The following is a 23,329-nucleotide window of genomic DNA, read 5'->3' on the forward strand; positions in this document are numbered from 1 at the left end:
AAATACGTCACCCAAAGACGAATAGCAGCCTGGGCCACCTTTTCACAGGCCCCCAGAGAGATGTATGATGCAGCTGTTAAAAGCTGAGGGAGAGTAGTGGAGTTTTTATTCCCCTTTTCTTTAACTCCTCTTGTCAAATATATTGTACCTTTAGTTTCCCTGAGCGATTGTCTGCCTCACACCCAAAATCTGTCATGTGCACTGCATCTTTATTAAATAGCTACTGTACAACAAGAGAGATGCTCTACAGAGATAGATGTCGGTACTTACTTACTTACACCACAATTAAACAACTGAGTCTTTGCCCATAAAACAATTCTGCATGTATTTCTTTTTAGCTTCTTTTAAGAGGCTCAGTGTTTAAACAACAGAGGTCTATGAGAGGTGAAATGAAATGCAGTGCCAACACATTTATTACTAGAAAACTGACTCTTCTCCAGACACTTAGATCATGTTAACATGTGGAGAGTGGTAATTATCCCCCAGCAGAAATAGCAGCTCATTACGAGAGTCATAAGAGGGCAGAAGGTCTGAAACACACCCAGTTGCCATGCCCCCGATAATCCTTGGCTCATCGTTGATGTCAGCAGGAAGGTAGTATATCTCTGGCCTTAAATCATGCCCTCTACTCCTCAAAGTCTTTAATTAAGTCCTGATCGCCCTGTCCTCCATTCCCAGTATTAGTGTGTTTAATTTCCTGCTGTCATATCGCCTTCCCTTTTGGATATATTATTCATCAAGACTCTCCACTTCCCTGTGTTTCTAGGGGCAGCGAGCCCGCTGCTGCAATGACTGCTGATTTCGATCAATCCGCTGGACCATTAATGGCGGTTTAAACCCATAATTCCTTGAGATATTACTCTGAAGTTCAAATGTCAACATTTAGATAAGAGCCCCGTTGATTCGGCTCCCTTGGTGGATGAGGGATGAAGTCCTAAAAATGCCTGCTGTCCTGTGTTTGTGATTTCATTAGTCGTGACTTTATTGTATTCCCAGGCCAAGTATTGCCGATGGAAAAAAAGCTAAAACATGTTGAATGAGCAGTGGGAGTTGTAAAATAGCAAAAAAAATGGATTTCACAGATGACTCAGCTGAAAGTAGAACCGACTATTCATCGTTTGTCCCTGTACCCAATACTCGTTCTACAGTGGCCTTCAATTCCACATTCATCACTTTTTTTGCTTAGGTGATGAGTAAAAGTAGAACCAGGGCAGCTTCACGGCTAAAGTCTCTCTCTTACATAGATTGCTGTTGGGGAATCTCAACGATTTTTCTTTATCCATTTTCTTTTCGACAACACTGTAGAAGTATCTATGTCCACCTCAGAGAACCAATCAAGTGTAGCAACCGGCCACCCACTACAGTGACAGGCACAGAATGAAAAACACTGTAGACCATGACACTTAGAGTTAGGTGCCACACGTCAACAGGTTGTCTCATCGTTGCACCGCGGACTTGAGTGAAATGGGCAGGGAGGCTCTCTACTGTGAGATGAGTGGAGGAGACAGTGTTGCTTCTGATCTGGTTGGGTTGCTGAATACTGCGGAGACGAGGCCCAAGCGGAAACTCATGGGTCAACATGCCTGCTCAATTTTACAGTTGAGGTGTGCTCCTCGCCATGGAAGGCGGGTGGCCGACTCAACGCTCCAAATAAAATGTAATTTGAGTGACACTCGAAGCAACAAAATGTGGCGGAATCTGGCCAATGGAGTAAGTGGTGTTTTTTTTTGCTCTTGTTTTGGTTCCTATCTTATCCTTTGTTGTTATTGCCAAGGCATTTGTTCAGGCATCAAAGCTACATGACTTGACACAAGAATTCTATTGTAAGATCTCACTGTGAGAGGTTTGTAGATGGAAAATATGAAGTAAATGAGGACCAACCAAACCGTAAGAGTAGAAAATACACAAAGGATTATTGAATTTATAGATTTGGTCAGAATTTATTTTAAGGCCAGAAGTTTCATGTAAATCTATTGAAAAAAAGGCTCCTTCAAAATATCTTCTGGAAGGTGTGATGATCAATTTAAATCCCTGACATTATTGGAAAAAAATATTTCATCTCATTTTGTATAAAGTCTGTTAAGAAAAAAATGTAGAATAAAAATGTCAGGACAGGAGGTGAGAATTTAACAGAAAATGCAGAAGTTTGAAAACCTTGGCATGTGTCAGTCACTTGATTAGTTGTCTGCAGTTGCTTCAAACTCTTCTGCATATCATGCCTCGTTAAAATCCACAGAGCATGGATGGAATACTAGTACTGAATATTAGTATTAACACATCAGCCTTGAGGAGATGGCAGACGTAGCATAGGACTGGCAGTCGGGCATACCAGGACAAATCCTGGCGGTCCGCCCGATACGTGGTCCATGGACCATCAAAAAAAAGCCAAATCAAAGCTTTTACTGGCCCTGTCAGTCTCTTTACTGGCCCTCTATGTGTACCTGTCATTCAGGGTGTGCATGAGACCATGCTGCATGCGTGCACTGGGACTGGACTTACTGACCAATCTTGACCAAGTTTCAAACCTCACCGACCCGCTCTGAGCACCCCCCAAGGCCAGGAGGTCCTGTGCTTGCAGTGAGGAGGTACACACAAAGGATGCTACACATGGCGGCTTGTGGCTTCTGCCAGTCCGCATGTCATTGTGTCCTTGGGAAAGACACTTAACCCTTACTTGCCTCTGACGGCTCTTCCGACAGTGTATGAATGTGTATGAATGTGACAGAGAAATGCGCGGTAAATAGTAGCGCTGTATGAATGTGTGTGAATGGGTGAAGGTGACTTTCCTGTAAAGCACTTTGAGGGGTCTATAGGAATAGAAAAGTGCAATATAAAATACAGTCCATTTACAAGAACAAGTGGGTCTACACTATATGCTGTTGTGCAAAACTGAACCAAGCCAGGCAGGAGAATGCATAAATAGTGCAGCTTCATATTTACTGAGGAGATAATGTCTCCACCTACAATAATCCTACATTTTCCATATTCAATATAGATCACAAACTGTCAGTTTTACTGTGTAAAGTTTATATCTGTATTTCATTCCAATGTTCTTTACTGTAGATTGTCCCTATACAAAAGTAAAACCTATCAAAAAGACTTAATTTGAATAATTCGATCTTGGACTTACAACCGCAATAGAGATAAAAATGCACATTAAAACAAAATTCTATACAAATGACTCAATTTAGGTGATGCCATGCAATACATGTGTTACTGTTAATGTAACACAGCACTGAAAAGCTGAATGCAGCAGATAATTCTCAGTGACTTTACCTTGTGTAAGGACGTCGGTGATGTCCCAGTGTTTCAGGTCAGTGGCGTGGACTATTCACCTCCAACCATTGCTCAGTCAGCATTACTCGCCACACCAGACAGCTTCCAGGATCTATGCCCCTAAAGTCCTGGCACCAGCCCCGAACTTGGCCTGTGGGTGACAGCAGATACTTGGTGAGGCCAGATAGAAATCATGGTGCATTGTGCGAGGCCTATACTCTGTGTACTGTGTCTGCCCTGTTTTGCAGTGCCACGGTCGTGTCACACACCCAGGGGTCAGTGTTTTACTTTGTTCTCTCTCTGGTCCCCAACCCCAATGCCACCTACAGTGGCTGCAGCTCTGTTAGCAGAAGCCCAAGTGACATCAGCTGGTATTTTTTGCCCACCCCGGGGCACTTCCAGGTCGCCCTGCAATCTTTCACATTCCCGCAGGTTTGACACTTTCTTATATAAAGGCAATACATCAAGGGGAAGGAATTTCTGCCGAGTAAAAAGTTGGACAAAGTGGCAAAGTGAAATATAAGATGTGTGGAATGAGAAGAAAAATGTAATGCTGATCGACATGTAAGGAAATTGTTCCACCTTTTCTGAGTAGAATTGCAAAAGATTCATAATGTAACATCAGTCTTATTTAATTGAACGATAATAAACTCAGTCTCTTGTGAGGAGTAATGTCAGGTATGATTTAGAAATGATTAATTTAGCCCGGACCACCAAGTTAACGCAATATTTATATGTATAGCAGTTAAACACTGACATTTCCTTTGCTCAAAGGCGGTTTATTAATGTAATTGATGAAGTGATTAAATTGGTATTGTAAGAAATGACACGTTCACCGGGAAGAGAGCTGGGGCGCGTTTTACATTTTATCTCTATAGCATTTAAACCTTAACAGGCAGGTCTGGTCCACTCATGACACTGAGGCATCCAGAAATGAACCAAAAATGAAGTTGCGAGAAACTTGGAAATGCCTGACGATGATTGAGCTGGCTGAAATGGGCTTACACGGCACATTTGGTAATTTGCACACCTACCTGCTCTTCAGAGCAGTACAATTACAGAGTGTCTCGGGGGCCGTCAGCGCCCCGGCTACACCCAAGCCGCTTCCTTCTCCCGGTGCCCTGCTCAGCCACTGAGGTGTTAGCGTGAAATGGCTGTTAATTCCTTTTGCTATCTGTCCTGCACAGAGCCTGTTTTAAGACTTTATATATATATGAATCTTTTCCCCGTCGAAAAAATATCACGAACAAGGAAATCAGAAAGCTAATAATAAAAAAACAATATAGTGAGCAGGTAGGAATAAAAACATCAAACATGTAAGAAATGTAAAATAGCACGAACCTTGCATCTTCACCCCCATGAATGGGATTTAATGTGTATTCCACCCTAAACAAATATAGAATGAAGAAATAAATGATAAAAGACAACCAGAAAGTGTTTGTCAGTAATACTACGTGTTCGACTTCTCTTACTTTGTCAACAACTGCACTTTCATCAGGATCCCTGAGCTACACTATGTCTTGCCAAGTTGTAAGGAATATATGAATATATGATTGTGTAGATACTGTTATGAACATAGTCCACCCAGAGCCACCTTGATCGTAGCAAAGCTGTCTGGAATCTTAAGACACGGAGCACAGCTTTGATGTTGACAATATCAGAAGATTGTTCCAAGTTTTAACAGTCTGCTCTTACGAACCATATACTGTCTATCCTGGTGAAAAGGTTGTTTCATCCTGTCAATACTGAGTGAGGGGTTGCAATGGAAGCTTGGGTCTGACACTATGGCTTACAGCAGCAGCATGCATATCAGCACAGTGATATAATGGACATTGGCACCTGTCACAGCACATTAGCCCACCTTAATTCTTCTCTTCTCTTTCTGGAGATTTAAGGTGAAAAGTAATGTGGCTTTCTCTGAAATTCGGCTCTTGATTGTCTGGATCGAGGATTTTTGAGCCAGATAGGATGAACCTCCAATGAATATAGGTGTTTGTACACACAGGGTGGACACAATAAAGAGCACGCCATAAATCTCTGTGATATGCATTACATAGTTGGCTTTTAGGGTTAAACTCATGAGTATTATTTGAGGTTGTGGGCTTTGTATTGCATTTTATTATAATCTTTTGCTGTTATTTTTTTCTCTCCCTCGATGTGTGCATCACCTGTTACCTTCTTTGCATTAAGCTAATTGTTATTATTGTCACTCTGCTCAGCTGGAAGTGAATGCAAGGCATCAAAATGAGCAAAGTAAAAATAGCCATTCCCTAGATGATCTTCCGTAAAAGATGATGAGCAAGTTGATTGTATGAATAATGTATTCCAATGATGTGCAGTATTCAAATGAAGAGAGTGGTGGAGTGGGGAGACATTAACTTAGTTTCTTCTTCTGCTGCTGTTAAAACCGCAAGGTCACGGCTCAAGACACTTCACTGTTCCTTTTTCAGTGGTGAATGAGAAAAGAAAGAATTTGTGGAAAATGATAAGGGGAAGAGAAAAAAAAAATCTTTTTCTACGATTGTGCAGATAACTATAATAAATGGTCTCTCCATTGCACACATTCTGGTCTGATTAATTTTAAATGCATTGCAGAATAAGCTTCTGGACTGGAGACGGATCACCTGTACCTCGATACTGCTTAGTGGGCAGGAGTGAATGATGTGGAGTGTAGGCTCTCCCCTCAACGTAATCATAGTTTTAAGCTGCTGGGCAGAATAATACACCATCATGGAGTTAGACCTGTTTAATAGTGTCTGACAAAAAACTGTTTAACAGCCTTTTATCCATATATGGTGTATGATTGACTATCGTTACAGATATCGTTGCAGAGCAACTCTTTATATTGCATGTTGCTTGTAGCTCAGTTTCATGAAAGTCATCCAAAAGCTCCCAAAACATGGGTCGAGGATGAAGAGGGACCTTGAATGGTGTGCTTGTTGCTTGCATGACAACAGCAGATAAGTGCCACTATGACAACAGCTGCACTGGGGGGAATGACAGTGCTTTGTTTCCCTCTACTGGTTATCGGTACAACCACTGTCCGCACCAGGCAAAATTATGTTTTTCCAGTGTCTCCGTTTGAAGTGAGCTCGTGCATGCGTTTGTGTTGTTGACGTGTAAGTGGTGTCACAAAAGACAAAGAATGAGACGGACAGGGAAATAGGAATTGAATAGCAGTGGCAGAGGGAGGGAGTGAGTGACAAAGCAGCACAAAAATGGTTTGTAAATGTTGTGCTCACCCGCAGTTCATCTCTGCAGGTGACGGATGTATATAAGCATTCACCTTAAATTGAGTTGTTGGCAGCTGAGAGGAAGGGTTCAGCGCAACGTATCGGATGTGACACAAATCATTTGTTGCTGGGTACAGCACGGAAGACACATCAGTGGAAAAAGTTGGAGAATAAGGCTTTGAACACTTTGGAGCTCCTGGAGTGCTGTCAGGTTCCATGGGATTGTTTCGATGTTAATTGATGGCTTGATAAAGACAGTGCGACTCCCTGCTGTGTATGCTGAGGTGCAATTCCCCATTCCCTATTGTCTCCCTTGAAATGTCTGCTCATCCTGTGGAGAATGTCAGTGTCTCAGCGTGCAGTGCGGTGAGCTTTCATTTAGTTTTCAGATCTCAGTTTTTCTCATGTTTGACCTATTGCCAAAGATGGCACACGGGTCTCAGGGAATAGGTGGTCCCTGCTGTAGGGGGCTGACCTTGGAGGAAGTGTTTATGTGTGAATCCTTCAGTCTATTTTTTCTCTCTCTTACAGCTGAGAAAAAGAGCTTACATTCCCAACATAGACACAAGCAATGAACACACTCACACACAAACATCACACGGTGCAGCAGACAAACACACGACCCCAATGTGATGTGCTGATGCTGGAGTGGCTGTGTGAGGCCAAGGTCACGCAGTCTCATTCCTTTATTCCCATAATCCCCTGTGTTGGCTGGGTGAGATGCCTGCTAATGGCTAGCACTCTCCAAAAGGGAACCACTGCGTTAACATAGACTCTGGAGACTCTCACAGCCCACCACCCTGCGTAAAGACCATAGCACACGGTCTATACAATCCATCAACAGGGCTAATTAGGCCCCTACAAAATCCCTGGGAGACACATTAGGACAGAAACCTGAGGTGTGGTGTTGGCCCCATAGTTAGATAATAAGAATACAATAAAGTTAGACTGTTGGGAAATTATCTGGCTGGTTTGAATCTATTGTGGCAACACAGGTAACAGACCTGATCCGGAACTGCCAAATTAATATGAATGTTTAAGTCAGGGAATTTTCTAATGAGCTCCTCCATGTTTTCTGAGCATTTTAAGCCTTAGTCCTGAGAAAGGTGGCCAACTTTGGTGGTGGTGGCAGACTACGATGAGGAAAAAAGGTGTATTTCCATTCCCTTAATCACCTTTTTCCTTTTCTAAAGGTTCTACAATATCGTAAGTTTTAAAAAAGGCATGAAAGGAAGCAACAAGTCCTTTAAAGTAAACAACTAAGTGTACAGTACAGGTGTTGTGTTGGGAATGACAAATGTGAGTGTTCATTTGCCATATCAGAGAGGTAAACTTAATATGATCATATTTGTGGCGATATAACCTTTCTTATGGGAAGAAAAGTAGTTTATCTTCACATTGTCAGTGCTCAACATTGTGTCCTTCAGAAATTCATGCTAATCTTGTGAAATTTTGTCTTCACCTCCAGTGTCTGAACATCTCCCATTCCACAGAAATGATTTTTTATTGCAAAAACTGAGCCATTATGCATTCTGAATATGACAGCATATTGCCTTATATTGTGTTGTGTTGGAGCCGGTTGGAGCTCAGTGTGACCAGAGGAGCAAAAGAAATTCCAGATGCAGAATAACAACAGATGGCCGTTGTCAACATGATCTCAGCAGTGATATGGTCAACAATCATCCACATCTCAATCAACAACACCAGGACATTGTGAGCAGAGTGAAGATCCTCCTGTCACCACATGCTCATTGACAGCTCATCTCCCAGATTATGCTGCTCTTTTTGATGAAAGACATGATCTCCATGGGTTGATGGATGTCCTTAAATTGAGGTGAGAGTGGAATTTAAGAGTCTGGAATAGGATTGTCTTTCTGTTCCCCATTTTCGATCCCCCAGATCAACAATCTGTCCTCTTGGTACAGGCGAGAGCAGGCCGGCAGCCGAGAAAATGGTTCAGATTAAAATGAGGTAATGGCACATTTGCTGGGCCCTTTGTGTGAGCTGCACATGCAATTTAAGGGGCTGCCATACAGGGCGAGTTAATATTTCATTGCACACCAGGGAATGAGAATAGGGAGGAGGAAAAAAAACGCATATGTCTCATTTTGCAATCTGATTCGTCTTAGGAAATCAGCCTGAGTCAATGTCATTCCATAATGAACTCTCCTCCACTCTGAGCATTCTGCTGCCATTCGCCTGGCTGCTTTCACACCCACTGAACATGGAATATATGTTGAGCTACAGCAAGGGGATAAGGGTATCTCTTCTCTCTCTCTCCCTTGTCAGGTTGTAGACAACTGTTTTTCTCCCTTTCCCTTCTCTTTCTCGGTCACCACCCCAAAAACCTGTTACTCCTCCCCCCACCCTCGCCCCCGCCTCCCCCCTGCATTGGGTTAGAGATCGAGAGGAGGGAGGGAATGGGAGGTTTTGATTGACTAAGATGCTGAGATGTAATCTTGTGCACACTGAAATGTAAAGTGTGTGCTTGTGCGTGTGCTTGTGCGTGTGTTTGTGAGTGAGAGAGAGAGAGAGAGGGAAAGGACTGGGGTAATGTGTGAGGCATGGTTTATTGCATCGCAAGCTCATTTGTTTGTATTTTATACCTCATTTCGGCTCAGACGAGCCGGCTCCTTTCATTCCGGCAGCGGGTGACCCAGTTTCACAACAATCTCTCTCTCTCTCACTCTCACTCTCTCTCTCTCTAATAATATAACATTCCCCTTTTAATAAATTACTTTTAGTAAATAAGCTGCACTGTGTGGATGTTTTAATGCAATATACCTACAAACTAGTTCACTTAGAAGAAATACAAACTCTGGCTATTGCACTGCAATAGTTTTTCCATCGTCCCCTCAGGCACAACCCTGCAGTATGTTAGCATGTTAGCGCAGTGCATGACACCAGTCTGCATGACAGCACAGGGACTAAAGCTCATCTGGGGCCGTCAGGATGAACATGGGGAGCTTGAACTTAGAGATGGCCTGTTTATGGGTTCAGAGAAGCATATAAGGGACATGACATATGGGTACATTAACATAAAGTTGTCCAATCTCTACAGTAGATGGTTGTTTGGGTTCATTTTTCGACCTGCAACATTGTGACACTGGCAGTGTTTGAAGAAGCAGAAAGTTCCCTTCCTTAATTAGTAGAGATCAATCTGACTAATGTCACTGAGGAAACAGAACAGGGTCTTTTTCTTCGGGGAAGCTGTAAAACACAGCTTAGTTGAGTAACTATCAGTAACGTGAACTCGCTAGATTCATTGGGGCATTGAGCATTGCCGTGCCAAGCCACAAAACTCATGCTTCTGCATTACCCGCTGTGCAGCATCAGCTTTGTTTATTCGCGAAGACATACCGTCCTGCAGGTGGACAGAGATAGTTTGTGAGTGAGCCTGTCGTTCCAGCCCAGGTGCAGGGAGAGCAGGTGGACAGGGGTGGAACCGCCAGGGGACCACAGGGGGCAGAGAGGCTTTGTGGGTCACAGTGAGAAGGGGTGATGCGGCTCAATCTCTCCCCCTACCCTGAGGGCACCTCGAAGCTACACAGCTGTCATCCAGGGATATTCGGCCTACTCATGAACAGCCAAGTGTTGTGATAAAGCATGCAGTGGATGCTTGCACCAAGACTCGCATGCTGTATCCATACAGGCAATCAGAACGCACTAAAGAGCTGACTTATGTTAAAAGCTAAACGCAAAATTGTCCCTCGCGTGCTCTCATCCGCCACCTTGTTCGTTCCTTGTCCGCACTCCATATGTCCTCCATCCACTCCCCCCTCACCCCCATTTATATGTCCCCTGCACTCGGCTCCTGCAGCGGAGTTGGGTAGTAGCTGGCCCGTGCCATCCATTATTCCAAGGCAGGAGTGCATTAAAGATTCATCTCTGCAGCTCAACCTCAAAGGAAAGACTATGACCCCTGGTATAGCTGCTGAATTATGGAGAGCGCCAATAAAGTTGTTTGCCTTTGATCTCATTCTCAGCTTTCTCCCTCCCAAGTGAACGTGGCCAGGTGAACACATGGACTCACGCGCACACACCCACACACACTCAAAAAAAACAAGTGTTGTAATTAACTCTATTCATATTCTTAAATGTTCAATTTGTCTCACTCTTGCCACTTCATTCCTCTCTCTTACAAACACAAATGTGTACTCTTGTGTTCTTTATAATATTTTCTTAAGCTCCATTCTCTGCCACTTACGCCCTCTCTGTATCCCTCACACGTACACAAAAATACACACAGAAGCATGGGAAAAAAACCCTCCCGAAACAAAAGCATATCTCTGAGGAAATGATGGTGGAACAATTATGAGAAAAGCCGTCTGTCAGACTGTCTGGTGCCATAAATTTCACCCTGCCGTCAGCCACAATCTCCCTCTCCCCAGCTGAAAGTGGCTTGCAGCTCCTGTGGCAGTGGCAGAAACACATTTGCTCACACATGCGCATTGTTTATATTTAATCGATGTCGAGTGGAGGGTCCTGTTCAAGATGGCTGTCATTTGTCAAGTATTAATAATTCAGTCGGAGAGAAACACAGGGAAGTATACACACATACACACACATACACTCCCACGCTGGATTGTATGAAGTGCCACCTCTCCTGAAGGTGAACAGTCACTCTCACGCTTCCATTCTCTCCAACAGACAGCTCCTGTTTACGGTCTTGCAGTTATGACAGAGGCAGCTGTGGAGAGGTGGCGATACAAGATGATTGACGCAAGATGGTTTGGTCTGCTTCACTGCGAACCAAACATGAACAAAGGAGGAGCCTTGATTGAAGCCCTCAGTCAAGGCATGGTCAGAGTTCCCCTTTATTACTTATTCTAGTTAATAGGTGGTTGTATGGTCGAGCATAATGGGACATTAACTTTCCTCTTAATGGGTTCAAAGGACTCGTGCGCACACAGAGAAGGCTTTGCGTAGCCTTGAAGAGAGAGAATGGATGATAGGTGAAGGTGGGGTTTGTGTGTGTGCGTGTGTGTGTGTGTGATGGGGATGTCCCATTACCTACATATCAAATCCCACCCCGGACCCAATTATAAATCTGGGCTGACCTGGACAGTAGTCATAAAGAGAACACGGGGGGGAAGGACAGAAACGAGGAAGCCGTGGTTAAATCAAGCCTGCCTCTCCTTACCACGACACGTGTATGTGTGTGTGTGTGTGTGTGTACGCACGCAAGACAGGCCAGGCCTTGTGTCTTCCTTATGTGTTGATAGATTTGTGAAGGTTGTTACAAAGGATACAGGTGTATGGCTGCAAAAAAAAACAAGGATTCCAGGTTGATAAATGAGGTGTGACGAGCCCCCAGTGTTGTGTTTTTTAGGTAGAGTGAACGCTTTTCCTCTGGGGATTTACAGGGGGATGAAAAATGCATGCACGCGCACACACACACACACACACACACACACACACACACACATCGAGAGTGGATAATTCCCTGCGGGGTTCCTCGCCAGCTTGTGAAAGTGCACATGTTGACTGGAGACCACTAATGGCATGTTGTTGCCACACGGAGGTGTTGCAGGTGTTGAAGTGAAAGACTAGATTCCTGATGGAAGGTTGATCCTGAGTTGCAACTTCACTGGTCAAAAACTTGTGCATGTCTGAGGACACCAGGCGGAGGAGAAGGGCATTAGGCTGGAGTGAGGCACAAAGAAAGAGTGCAAACAAAGTGATGGCCAAGAAAATTTGTGCTTTTGCGTGTCGGGAAAAACAAGGTGATAAGAGAGGTGGTTTTCCAATGTCAGGGGAATCAGATGTTGTTTTCTTTTCCTCTGGTCGACTTTCTTTTCTCTTGAAAGCTGGTGAAAATGTGCACGTAAGAAAAAGCACAGGAAGAAAATTAACTTCTGTAATTTCATAATGAATAACAGCAGGGCCTGAAATAAAGTCTGGTAGGTTCAATAAAATGTGATTTATTCATAGTGTTACTGTCACTTATCTTGAGCATGTAGCTGATATGACATACTAATCTCCATTTTTGATATCATAATAGGCCAAATCATATGTCATGTTCACTGTGCCTGTATAATGTTCTGTGAGTATTATAATATATCAACAATCCTAAAAGCATCCCCGCTGTTCCTATAATACTGGTGTCAGAGAGGCTGCTGATGTGTGAAATGAAGGACAGCTTGACAGCACCTGAGTACCATCCAGTGAGAATAAGATGCAATACATCTCACAGTCTTCAGTGCCAAAATAAGGGAGACAAAATTTAATAATTCACTCTTGGCCTGTGACACAGGAAGAGACACGTGACACGTTTTAATTATTATACGTCAGAGTCAGTAATTATCGTTTCCAGAATCTCTCGGCTCAATCTGGGTTATCACCACGATTGTCGGTAGTCTGTTAAATGCCTGTTGTTTGATTCAGCGGTTTACCTAATGTGATTGGGGTCACAATGAAGTGCAAGTAAATAGATACCGAGAGCGAGTCAAGCTGTGTTTAATGTCTCATATAAATGTACCCTGGGAATGGTTTACAAGAGGTCTGTTGTATACGGCTTGATGGACTGAGAATTAACGGCGGTGGACTTGTATGAAAGCCATCGGGCGGGTTGAAGCTGCAATGTCACGTTCAAGGTCATAAACAAGGCTTCGTAAGATCATTTTTAATGAAGGCCATTCTCCTTCTCGAACGGTTTGTGCTTTCCGGTCATATGGCTGGCATGATTCTTTTTTTCCCTCTCTCAACTTTATGGTGTGAGTCACACCGTGAGTGCATGCAGTTGTTGTAGAGAGAATACAAGCGTAAAATGTGTATAATGTTTGTCATTCATAGATGTGTTTGTGTGTAGAGTGTTTGTGCATGAAAGTTGTCGAGGCCTGCAGGAGATATTCCTCCAGGGTGCCATTTTATCTCACACCTGTTTTATCTCCTTCATAGTTCTCTCTTTATTCAGCCGCCTAATCTGCAGAGATACATCTTATTTGATTTCTGCAGGGCAAAGCTCCCCCCAATTGGTTCCTTGTGATAAAACCATCTCATGGCAATCAGATAAGTGTTGCTGCATAGTCATCTGAGCCCAACCAAGCTAACCATCAACAACCTGCACTCTCTGCCTATAAGGACTTTTGAACTGTAAGCAAAAACAGGCCTTACAGAGAAAGAATCTGGTTGAGGATCCTAGTCACTTCCTTGTCACTACTAATGATGTATGTTGTGTTATAATTCAAATCAATTGGTGTTATTTCCATATTCTCAACCGAGTCCAAGATGTCTTGCTATCAGGCAAGGAGGCAGAAGAAGAATGCAGCTAAACATTTTCACATCAGTACCCTATAATGCTTAGTTTCTGAACCAAGGACACTACCTCTGAGCCTGTATAATATTACCCTATCACTACGGAATCCCATAGAGTTCATAATGCACATCTTATATCAGCTCTTCTAAATTACATTTTTATCTTTTTCCAAAATGAGATTACACCGTAACAAAACATTTAGCTCTTCAGAGACAGACCACTGCATAGAGGCAGGGACTTATAAAGAGTTAACACATAATGCAGGCTGATGCAGAGCTATGCATTTACCAAGTCCACAAACACAGTGGGGCACACACCACATATCAATACAATAACTGGATGAGGTCTTGCATGAGTGTGGAGAGAAATTAATAAGTTTAGTGACAGTAAACAGAAAAACAACAACACTTTTTTCATTTACATAATTGTTAAAATTACAACCATCTACGAAATGAACTTATTGGATTGTACTGAGCTCTGATGCTATGCTCAGGCTCCCTGCCTTACTTCCTCCAGCCCAGCTCCGGCACCCCGACCATATGGAAACTAACAACCAGACTCTCTTGCCTGGACCTGGACCACCTTCACTCATGGGCTCTAGTGCTCACTGGATCATAGGACCTTTCAGCCAAGGAATCCCAGCCCCAATGCTCACATCAGCTAAGACTATTGACCACATTTACTCTCTGTACAACACACCCACCATTTCATTTGCAGTCCGTCTGAGTCTCCTGGGTTTATGTCTGAACTTTATGGTCCTAAAATCCTTGTGGTTCAAGCTGTTATGACAATTCTTCCCAATTAATATTGAAAATCCAGTTTGAACCCTTTGGCATATGAAATGGAACCAGACTGTAATCTTGAAGGTGAAAAGAAAAACATTTAATTTTTCAATTAGATCGTCAATTCTATAAGCATCATCATCTAATCATTGGATTCTAACGTTTGTCCCAACAAGACACATAACATGCACATTGTTTTCAAACATCTGTCCTTGCAACAAGTAATTACAGCCAAAGCCTTGTTCAGTGGCTTTGACGAATTCCTCTTCATGATGGTGAGGGTTTACATCTTTTGCCATTGAGACAAATGCAAACTGTTTTTGTAGACTTCTGCAAAGGCATTCTGCAAGTCCATAGCACATACCCATTACTTGGATGGATTCAAACAAATATGGCTAAAAATAGCCACAATTCAGAATTATTTTTTTTTTAACTCTGCAAAGCCAAAAATGAGAAGAGAAAAAAAGCTCTCATCCTCTCTTTAACTATTCCTGACACAAGTTCACTTTTCAACCTCAGCAGGGCAGTTCCAACGAGACTGAAGCAAATTACGACACTCCACAAAACTTCAGCACTCATTTAAACACAAAGGGGAAATAACAAAGCCAAATGCAGTCTACTGAGGCCCTAAAGAGACAGAACAGAGTGGCAGACTACCTGACTATAGACAATGGCATTACATGCAAAACCACTTTGACAAAGTGCAGCGTCAGCAGGCACGGCTTGGCTGCGCAGCCCGACCCAGTCAAGAAAACAAGAGACACAACTTCTGAACGGAATGCACTAAATACTCTTCTTCCAGTCTTTTCTCACAAGAGTTTACACTTCATTTACAGTATCTGAGGGAAACATAATGGGCCTCAAGATTACATTTGATTAATTTATCAAGCAGAACGGTCTCACTGAATTTATATTTGTAAAATGTTCCCCGGTGACATTTCTTGCTTAAAAATGTGCTAAGGCACGAGTATAGCATGGTTAATTTAGCGCATCTAAAACCACTATTTATTACAAGATTAGTAATATATCATAGTCATACATATCAAAACTATGTATACACACCAAAACTTTGAATAGCCTACATACCTAAACTATGATTTTACCAAAACTGTTAATGATGACTTCCAATACACAGTACACAAACACTTTACGACCATCACATTACTTCCTGCCTTGGCAGGAACCATTTCAGTAAATTAAAATGTCTAATGCAGATTAGTGATATATTTACAGTAACTAATTTATGTAATAAATTAAATAAAATAGGTGACAGGGTTGATTTGTGTGGGTTAAAGGGGCAGTAAGTGCTTTTGGAGAAAGCTTGTTTCCGGTGTTTACAAACGCCACTCGCAGTGTTGTGTGTTGCGGTCCGCCAGGAGAGCCAGGGCTGAGCCGAAAACCCTGATTTTTTTTTCGGCGCACAGATGAAGAATGACACTTTTTGATTTAACATCAAATTTCTGGAATACTGAAATGCAGCACAATCTCAATCTTTGCTTGGTTTTGGACATTTGAAATAATACAGCTATCAAATAGCCAGCTCATATTCTCATGCGTGTGTTGATGTCAGATGCGCTCCGCTCTCAAAATGTACCAAAACAAGGCCTGCTGATGCATGAAAAGCCAAAACATGGCGTTGCGACATGCACACAGCCTCTGGGTCAAGTAACAGTTTCACAATGAAACATCAAATTCAACATGTGGTTTGTGAGGAGTTTTTTTCATCCAAACCCCAGTGACCTGGACGTTATCTTGAACACAGCAGGTAGGCTGCCGCTCAAGAAGCACATCAATAGCTAAATATGTGGCTTCCAAGAACAAAAAACATAATCCCTGAGTTTGATGCTGAAGAGGCCTGATTACTTTTGTTGCTCAGTGGATTCGTTGTGAAAATAGGGGCAGTGAGTCTTCCCCCCGGAGACATGAGGGGGACATCAGACAGCAACGCGCCTGTCATCTCACATCCGTCCCCTCCATCCCCTTTTCCCTGTCATCGACGACTGGATCAGAGATAATGACTCTCACAGGGACCCTATACAGGAAGGTAGCCATTACGCTGATGTGGTGGAGGAACCAACAAATACGGCAGCTGAAAGAAAACACGATCAGTCACTATAGTCGCGTAATGCCGTGCATCATTTCCTCACCCTTTCCCCCTTTGCCATCACAAGTACACATCATGGAGGAAGGAGATGTGAAGGCGAAAATAACCATATCAGTCATTCATCCTTTGCAGATACACACACTGTAGCTCATTATGTCCCAGCACCAGCCCTCTTGCAACATTTGCATTCATAAATCAGCAGGAAGACTGTGAATAGCCGCTGCTCCCGTATTTATTATTTTCCCCCGCCACTTGAATGCTTCCATCTGGATCCGAGGGTCAAGACACCAACAACATAAATAAGATGCGTAAAAGTATATGCATAAAAGTACAGCAGCTGCTTGTGATGTTTAGGTTTTGGCAGGTGGCGCTCATGCTTCTCTTCTCCCTGGATCTTACTACTATATGCAGTTGTAGCTGCTGGGAAACAGGACTTTTGCTTCTGCAAAAATAACCAAGGCTTAGGACAGACCATCTTCCCTTTCACTTACTGTGAACGGAGAGAACAGAAAACATCATTCCTGGCCAGACTGCAACTGCCAAGTTCTTTGACTGTGATGGAAAACAGCCTTAAACTACTGAAACCTCAGACAGAGAAAAAATTGCTCAGAGGGTTTAAAATTACAACCAAGAACTTTGGAGAGGCAACAGACAACTTTCGTTCCCCTGATGGTTCCAGGTGGTTTTATTGTCGTGAAGACGCTGCAGTAGCAAGACACCGTAAGGTTCTTTTCCTCAGAGCTCCTGAGGAAGTTGTCGACAACACCACTTTGGAGATAGTGGAGGAGAAGAAAGAAGGAGTACGTTCACTGAAGCTCCTACTTAGTTTTCTGGCTCCTCGTGTTAACTAGCGGCAGCGTTAATATCATCGCTAACACAATGCCCGCAGCCTGGCTACTGTACAAAGCAGAAATAACCGATCAAATGCTTGCCCGAGTCTCTTTTTCTATCACTCTCCTTCTTCACCCGCTGTTGTTCCTCCGTCAACAGGATTATTTTTCTCTCGTGAGGTTGAGTTGCTTTGTGTAAATTGACCTGTCCCATCGTCTACCTTTTCCCTCACCGGGGAGAGATACTCTAGAGGAACATTATTCCCTTCCTTCTTTTGGTTAGGCAATGGGTGACGAAGTTCATTTGTGCCGTGAATCGAGTCGTCTTTTTTTTCTGCAAAAAAACCCTGTCCCTGTGGTTAAGAGGTGAAAACAAGGCTTACAGGACACCAATATAAGTGCGGGTGGTGTAATTTTTCTATCTCCACTGTGCGATCACTCAACATCATAATGACATGAAGTGTTAAGGCTAAAAGTTGTCTATTTCTTCTGTAAGTTTTAGAATAATGGAATCAATCAGTGGTGTTTTAGTTCCTGTATCCTCAATTAAATGAGCGAAAATGTTCTTTTTTTAATTCACATAACGCACGTATAAGCTACAGTTAGGATCTACCATCCAACTGTATGCAGCAGCTACAGTTGGATCATTTCACGATCGTGACAAAATGCTAGCGTGCATGCCTGAAGAATGTGCGGAGACTGCACGAGTCTGACGTTAATGCTGATTTACCGCCTCCATCTCTTAATGCCATAAAGTCTCTCTTTCATTACGTCTCTCTCATCCTTCCTCGCTCTTCCCCCTCCCGCCCCCTCTCATACAACCAACACAGCCCGCAGGCTGCCGCTGCTGCTGCTCAAAAGTTGCAGCGTGAGCCGCAGGCGAGGCTCTGCCACTTACACTCAGGTTTATGGTCGAGGTTTTATTATACGCCTCCCCATAAGGCAGCCCTCAGAGACGATGACACCCCAGACACCTATTTAAAGGGCCTGGTGAGCTGCAGATGATGGAGCCTGGGCAGTGGCAGGTTGTCATCTGCAGGCCTCGTCTCTGTTTATGGGCTGTTAGAGCGTTTGAACCGCAGGGTCAATCCTGCTTCGGAGCCACCGTAACACTCCATGGGCATCCTCAAAATGAACAAAAATAAATCCAAACGATCCTTTTAAGCCCTCGTGTCCATCCGTAGGCTAGCAGCGCCACGTGCAAATAGATGATGCAAGAGGACAGGGGGAGAAGTGGTGTGGCAGCAGGGACAATGAGAACAGACAGAGAGCTGTCACTGCTTGGTAAAACTTGATGATCCTCCTCTGAGGTGACAGATGCTGAGGAGGTGATAGTGTACTGGTGCACGTATCGCAGGGCAACGCGTGTGGGTGGGTGAGTCGACCTCTCATCTACTCTCAAATGTATATTAAACAAACACCCGCAGCCATTATACGATGGCCGGTCAATAAACCAGAAAAGAATCACAAACATGGTAAGCAATCTTTTGAGGTTGCTTCACTTTCGCTCGGTTTCAGACAGCCCCTTCAAGCTCCTCCGTTCAGAATAAAAACTTCAAATTAGCAAACCTCCACAAATTCCCTTCGTCTAGCCTCTATGTGACCTTAAATTTAGCCCCTTTTCTGGTTTTACTTCACCAATTTTGCCGTGTTTACTATTCCCAGAGCATCTGAAAAACTTGTTCTCAAGGGAATAAGGACAGGCGTCTTTTGTGCTTTCCCCTTCTGTCCGTCCCAGTCCTCATTCAGCAGGTATCTCTCACTCCAGAGCTGCAGGATCCAGATCTAACACTACTACTGCTATTATTTGCATTTACCATAATTACAGTTATTATTTGTAACATTCTTACATCTTAATAGTAATAACACTATCGTCTAACATTATTACAAAAGTGTCAGTATTCACAATGTCATCAGTAACCAGGCTAACAGAGCTTGAATACGCCAATTACACACCTGCTCCTGGTTTCTGAGGAGGGGAACACAGAAGTAAACATTATCTGTAACGGCCGACATAATGGATGCGATTAAAGGGAAATTGTGCAGTGCTTTTACTGTAAGCATGCAGACGGTTGCTGACTCTGCCCGGTGCCAAACATCAATTGAGGGAATCTGCCAGGACACAGACTCAATTACTCTCTGTCAAACGTAGCCCTGGATATCACCCCCCCCCCCCCCCCCCCCCCCCCCGAACCCGAGGATGCCAAGCTCCACTTTCACTGCTGCACAGACAGACATTGACACCCGCATACCATCACATAAGCCTACATGAGGATTGGAGTCAGTATAAAGTCTACTCTGTGATGTTTAATCATTATTTGAGAGGGTGATTTATTGAAGTAAACTCGGTAAAAGTCGCTGCATGTCAGCTCGGCCACGAGGAACTACTACCAGCTGGACAATGGAGAGGAGAAATTAAATTACGTTAACCCTTAATCATCCTCTCCTGTAACCTTCATTTCTTTTCATTCTCACTTCATTGTATTAGAGAATCTTTTCATCACCCTCACTTCGGGGTGCAATCGTCGGCAGCTCTGTGACTATACACCTCAGATGCCCCCCACCGCCACCATTACCTCCCGCCACCATTACCTCCCACCACCTCTCCGCCCCCCCCCCCACCTCTATCAGAGAACATGTGGACAGAGGCTCAGTGAAAGAGGGCACGGAGAACAGGCAGGCTGAGGACAAAGGTAATTTCTGCTGTCTCACCTCAGCGCTTTCCTCATTCGACTCTGATTAGCTCCAATAATGTATCTCAGACTTTTCAGCTGTTCAAAAAGGACGGGGGCTGAAAGGATGTGAGCGCGAGGGCCGAGATGGTGAAGAATACCCCCCCCCCCCACACACACACACACGCACACACAACTCTTCCACACCATTAATCTTTCTCTTCTCGCTGTCGTCTCGAGAAAGTGATTATAGTGACTTAATTGTATTTGAGTAGTTTCTCTACATTGTATATATATTCTACCTTATAAGAGGAATCATCAGTTGTTGGGAATTTAGATTAGCGACATATCTCTTGGGTCACTTTAGACTTCAGGGGTGGTATTTGAAATAGTAATGACTTGATTTGGTAACACCATGGGTTCAATAGGTTCTACTGAATGTGCACATACTAACATATACATATGCCAACATGCAGCTTTTCAGATTTTCAACCTTAAAGTGTTGCTAGAGGAAACAATGAGTTGAAAGTCACAAAGCTCAGTGTCTTCTCCGTCGGTTGTAGTAAACCTTCCGTGTGAGCGACCCTTTTCAGATTCTCACAGTTTCACATTGTTATGTAATATTGAAAATATCAGTACATAATGCTATATTCGTGGCATAAATGAGCAGGTCAGACTGAATCTGATGGGCAGCCATATGCTCTGAGCAGCATGATCACAAAGATAATGCGAACATGCTCATGTTTCGCATGTATAATGCCTAATTTTATCACGACAAATTAGCTCAGTGCCAAACACAAAGTGCAGCCTCACACAAATGCTATATCATTTGAATTACAGGTATTTGCAGGTATGAGCCAAAGTATTGGACCAATACAGATTTTGACCTGATGATTGTGCCAAATAAAAGTGATGGAAATGTAGTCAATAGTTGTTAACATTTCACTCATGGCCTCATGGACGCACTAGAAGAAACATTATAGGAAACGCTGCCTAGGAACAGTGACTACTTTTCCCAATCGATCTTGAAAGTTTTCCCTGTGGAATCCTTGATCTGCTGCTGGTGCTAAAGGAAAAGTCAGGGGATCAACAGAGTCAGTAGTCACTAGGGGAACTTCCATATCTGTAAAATACTTCATGACATGAGTAGTTATTTAGACACTTCAGCCAGGAACAAAGCGGTTGACTAACCAAATTACAGACGATTGCCAACCCTGGATGGCACGGCAAAAAATGACCAAATTACAAATTGTACCAATTGCTCTTCGTTTTCTCGGTTTCATCCACTAGTGGGAGAGAAAACCACCTGACTGCTGAACTCTTCAACCGTTATTGAAGAACACCTGCCCCATAGGAACCTGACCGGGCCTTGGTTCCGACACCATTGGACCAAATCACTCATCATTTTTCTCAACATGAAGCAAAATACGCCGTACAGCATATTCACAGAAAGGTTAGATACTCGGCTACACCTCAACATCAACCATTCATATGAAACGCAATTAAAACAACACGCAACAAAATCAGCATATGGCATAAACACGAAAATTGCACATGTCCGATTTGACGTGATATTCCAAGCTAGCAACACGAGCTAACAACACACGCTACACATCAAGTGAATGGGCGCTGATTCCAACAGTGGTGTTATTATAACGCTCTGATCAACTGTCATCGAACAAGCAGCCGAAGAAGAGCAAAAAAATGTTTGTATTAAAGAGTGACTTCTAAAAATTTGATTTGGAATCACATGTGCTACATGCTAAACATGAAGCTACGAAGCCACGTGGCATCTGCATAGCCCGGGGAGACACCCGGCTACACGCCAACGTCAACCCTCTTCACCAACACGCAGCATAATTAAAACACCAAGCAGCCAAGTCAGCATATCGCACGAAAAACGACAACCTCACGTGATAACATATCACCGGTGTCAGACTTGATAGCTGCTGCTACCAACATGCTAACAACACAAGCTACATATCATGCTAACGCCCAGCCTCTGCCTCCTTTCGCTAACTCTCAGACAAACACTCAGCTTGCCAGCCGCTGACGAATGTTCGCATCAACAAAGCGACGTACATAAATGACGTCTTACCGTGGAAGTATTTGCAGGAAAAAGTTGTGTTTTGATCCAGAAATGCGATGCCGTTAGCGAGCACAAAGGCCGCTCCTCATTTCAAGATATTAAATCGGCCTGGTCCGTCACACTTCGATGCGGAAGTTACACGTCAAACGGCGGCGGGGGAAAAAGGCGTCACAGTGGATTCGCCCCCTCACAGATAGCGAATGGTGTGCTTGGGAGGGATTTTGATGCTGTCCGTTGATTCTACTGGCTCTGACGGTTCTATAGATGTGTCAATCACCCAGCTTGACCAATGCGCTGCTGAGATACATGCCTCTGTACTTGACTTGAGTCTGTTCGTCGCACTTCAAAGATCCTTTATGGAGAGACAGATGCTCCGTCTGACCGTTTCCCTACTAAAGCCTGTAACTTTGCCCTGATTCACTGATTCATCAGCATGAAATTTGGTCAGATGTTGTTCTATGGATTCCAGGAGGAATGGGCCTCATCTGATTAATTACATAGGAGATATTCACTCTGAAATAGTTTTGTTTTTCAGGCGGACACAAAATCTTTCATTTATGTTGTGCTCCATCTTCATTTACTCTGACCCAATAACAGCCCTGGTTTCTTTCCAACCGGGATTCGAACCCAGAACCCTGTTGCTGTGAGGCGACTTCAAACAATAGGTTGAATGGTAATATTTTTTGCAATAGATTATGCCTGTTCGTGATCACATCAATGCAAGGGGACATAACACACAAAAACACATGCAACACACACACACACACATTGCCCACATGTTCGCCAGTTGTCATCAAGCACTGTCTATTTCCTGCAGCGCAGACAAAAGCTGGTGACGTGTTCATTAAGAAACAGGGATCCCATTACTGCACTCTGCAGCCTCCCTGTCACAATACTCGCACATAATTAGTTACACATGCAGCCCCAGGAATGCTAATTGTTGCTCTCCTCCTCCCCGTCTCGCATTTCTTTCTGTGCAGCTTCTCACATCCTCCCTCTTACCCCTTGCTTGTTGGCTCTGCAGGTGGCATAGTGTGCCACTTGAAGACTGTCAATGTTGTTCATGAAAGCCTCCAGATTACAGT

General features: G+C 43.5%; 1 long non-coding RNA gene across 1 annotated transcript in view; it reads right to left on the reverse strand.

Moving 5' to 3' along the window:
- LOC118315802 overlaps positions 1-22,540 on the reverse strand; it is a 38,640-nt gene extending 16,100 nt beyond the window's left edge. The window contains exons 1-2 of the long non-coding RNA XR_004794947.2: positions 22,254-22,540; positions 3,277-3,427 (exon numbers count right to left, since the gene is read on the reverse strand). This is a non-coding gene — a long non-coding RNA (uncharacterized LOC118315802). The remainder of the gene's footprint in view (positions 1-3,276; positions 3,428-22,253) is intronic.
- Positions 22,541-23,329: the final 789 nt, after the last annotated feature.

The sequence above is a fragment of the Scophthalmus maximus genome, chromosome 7, assembly GCF_022379125.1.
Source record: "Scophthalmus maximus strain ysfricsl-2021 chromosome 7, ASM2237912v1, whole genome shotgun sequence".
NCBI classification, from domain to species: Eukaryota; Metazoa; Chordata; class Actinopteri; order Pleuronectiformes; family Scophthalmidae; genus Scophthalmus; species Scophthalmus maximus.